Source organism: Lactuca virosa, chromosome 4 (genome assembly GCF_052849685.1).
Source record: "Lactuca virosa cultivar CGN04683 chromosome 4, Lactuca_virosa_CGN04683_v6, whole genome shotgun sequence".
Taxonomy (NCBI): Eukaryota; Viridiplantae; Streptophyta; class Magnoliopsida; order Asterales; family Asteraceae; genus Lactuca; species Lactuca virosa.
The window spans coordinates 465,121,965-465,125,906 of record NC_136429.1 but is presented as its reverse complement, the minus strand read 5'-3'; positions in this window follow the sequence as shown (position 1 = coordinate 465,125,906).

Here is a 3,942-nt window from a genome sequence, read left to right as displayed (position 1 = left end):
GAATTTTCCAAATCCTACAGGAAAACAAAATTTAAAAGTTTCGTACACAAAAGGGTTGTCTCGTGACAAAAACATCGATCATTGGCTTGAAGGAAAAGGTTGAAAATATCAATCAAGGAAATATTCTCAACAACAAATTCACAAAGCTTATGAGAATTATGTGAATTCTTCATCAACTGAAATCTCGTCATCAAAAGATTTGAATGTTTCGGTTAAAACTTGGCAACCGGTTTCGAAAGACAAGCTTGATTATACTCAATCTAAAAAGACGAAGGCATGTGTCAGTGACAATCCCAAACTAAATAAAACTTATGTTTCTGTTTCTTTAAATAATGATGTGGACTTAATTGAGAGTCTCAAAACTAAAGTTTGTGATTGGGTTAAAAGTTCTTCATTTCATTATGTGTTTAAAACTAATTTCCAAGGACTCAAACAACCTTGGGTACCTAAATTCTTTCATTGATCGCAGGTATTATGTGACGAGCAATATGATGAAAAATGGTATATTGATAGTGGTTGCTCACGTCACATGACTGGACGAAAGGAAAACCTGAGAGATTTTCGTAGCTTGGAGAATGCAGGAGTTGTGAAGTTTGGCAATAATCACAAATGTCAAGTGAAAGGCTATGGGAAAGTCACGAATGGAAAATTCACTGTTAATCGTGTTGCTTATGTCGAAGGTCTTCAACATAACTTGATAAATGTTTCACAACTTGTTGTGGGCACTGGCAATCAAGTGGTGTTTAACGAAGAAGGAAGCATCATTTCAAATGTTGAAACTAACGAAGTCTTGCTCAAATCCAAACGACATGGTGACATGTTTACTCTTGATATCAAACCAATCATCGGCAAACCCTCAGTGCGCTTACTTTCGAAAGCTTCCTCTGACACCAGCTGGTTATGGCATCGACGTTTGTCGCATTTAAAATTTCGAAACTTAAATAAATTTGTTGTTGATGATCTTGTTTGTGGTTTACCTGTACTAAAATTTGACAATGATACATTGTGTGCAGCTTGTGAACAAGGGAAACAACACAGGAAAGGCCATCCCATTGTGATAGATTCGAAAATTGTCGAACCGTTGGAACTTCTACACATTGACCTTTGTGGACCATCGACTGTTGAAACTCTCAACAAGAAACGGTACATTTTGGTTATTGTTGATGATTTTTCACGATTCACTTGGGTATACTTTCTCAGGTTAAAATCTGTGACAACCCGAAATTTCTATTATGTACAACATGTCAATTCAATAGAAGCCAAATCAGTTACAGTTAAATTTTCAGACTTTTTGGATTAAGTTTGATTATTTTGGGATATACACTTTAGGAGATACCAGGAGAGAGGATGCCCTAGGGTTATAGTGCAACACTGTTATTCCTAAACTTCAAGAGATTGGAGTTTACTGCCGGAGTAATATAATTTCAGCCAAAAACCCAGAAATTTGGAGTATATATATGACACTTGTCATTTTATGTCATTTTTCCAAATTTCTCAAGAACAAAAGCAAATCCTCTCAAGTATCATCCCGGGATTTATTCCAAATCTCGATCTAGTAAGTGTTTTCAACCATTTCAAGTTAGTAGATCACTTGATCTAGTGTTTTAACACCTTTCTAACCGTGAAATCATTCCAAAAGGTTGATTCTTCTATTTTCACCAAGAACACACACTAGTGTTCTTGGCATTTTGGCTCATTTCAAGCTTCCCTATAGTAAGTACTTCTATCCTAGAGTGTGTTTAAGCTTGCTATACTTCATTATAACATGAAATCATCCAAGAAACACCAAGAAAATGGTGTTTACGGTCCAAGAACATTCTTGAACCGTAAACCCATTTTAAGGGACCAAAATGTCCCTAGTCCCTTCCTAAGCCTAGGTAACTAACTTGGATCCTTACCTTGATGTGTTAAGGACGTGAAATCATCAAAATACCAACATCCATAAGGGTTTACGACCGTAAACCCAAAGGGATGTGGTCTTTGGGCCGTAAACTCCAAATAGGAGTGAAATGGTGCCCTAGCTTCTTCCTTAGGCTTATACTTCAAGAGGAAACACTTCAATGGACTTAGAAACCTTCAAATCAACAAATGGTCACAAGAGGGGGAGTTTACGGCCGTAAACTCTAGGGTTTACGACCGTAAACCCATTGGGTTGAGGTCACAAAACCGTAAACTCAAGTTAGGGTTTCTTTTGAACCCTAAACCCTATAGCATTGTTCTACAACACTTAGATGCATTCCTAGAGACTTATAACACTTATATAAGGTGTTTAACTTGTCTTAGGATGTCTTAACTTTGCTAATTAGTTGTTTAAAGTCTAATTAGATACATATATGTTGTATTTATATGTTAAATAGGATCATTGTGTGTGTACAAGTCTTCACTTGACACCTAGCAATCCTATTTCTTCAGTTCATCCAAACCACCAACTACAGGTGAGTTCATACCCCTTAATTAACCTTTTAAATGTTTTTAAATTCTTTTATGGGGGGGGGATACAAGTTGAACAATTGTAGTTATTATATCAATCACATGTGATTAATAACTACCAAGCAAATAGTTTTCTTACTTTTCAAACTGTTTTACCTCAAACTGTTTTACAAACTCTTTTATTGTCAAATATATTTATCAAACTCTTTTAACTTATATTATGTGTATCTATATAAATATAGTTATATAAGTAGGATTAAGAAGGACTTAGGACTGCTAGTCTACCCTGCTTCCTGTTCTTGTTTGATTGTGGTCTTAGGGTATCAAGGTTAGTTGTCCGAGGGTCGTTTGAATCCTAGTTATATATTATGTATATGTATATAGATATAAAAGGTTTGTTATCAACCTCTTTTAACTTATATTATGTGTATCTATATAAATATAGTTATATAAGTAGGATTAAGAAGGACTTAGGACTGCTAGTCTACCCTACTTCCTGTTCTTGTTTGATTGTGGTCTTAGGGTATCAAGGTTAGTTGTCCGAGGGTCGTTTGAATCCTAGTTATATATTATGTATATGTATATAGATATAAAAGGTTTTCCGTCATTCAAGTCCATACCCTTGGGTAGCAAGGGTATACAAACATGTTCATACATTGCTAGTAACCTACCATAGGGGTAGTTTAGGAAGATACTATTACTAGAACGATGAAACATACAATGAGTCAGTTCATACATGAGTCAATACATACTATAATGAGAAACAAACATGAAACAGAGTGATGAGAAACAAACATACAGGCTAGACAGAGAAAGAACACACAATACAGCTAGCACACAATTCACATAACATTTACATTAATACATTTATGTGAGCCATTAAACAGGGCATGGCACTACCTGCCATGACTGTTTTTGTATCAGAATCTCCTTAATTGGGGAGCATATGAGTTTGTGTATAGATCTATACTGGATTGACTATCCTACACCTTGCTGCTCGCTACAGTGGGACTTGCAAGTCTACGGGTGCCAAACGTCATTTTTGTAGCATCTTACATTGTCACTTTACTATTGAGTCGGTAGCAAGATACAGGCCGATCACATGTTACCTTAAAATATACAATTGGCTTAAGGTAGTTAGTACCGCAGTAGTTTCATAATACTACATTAAAGTACTATAACATTTTCCCTTTACATTTTACTTTGTGATTTCACACAATAAACAATAATGTAAAAACTATATTTTTGGTTAATGATAGTCGGATTTGGGAAAATACTCACTTTTACAAAAGATACACGCACAGACACTAGATGCCTTGGTAGAAGGCTACTTTTAGTAGGAAACATAGGGTTTTCTAGGATAGTTCAAACAAATACAAAACTTTTACAAACGCACAGTACATCTTACAAAACATCTTACAAATGCTTTCATACAGACACAGACACTAATATACTTATGAACTCACCAGCTCTAAAGTTGATAAACTCTTTCAAAATAACTTGTATTCTCAG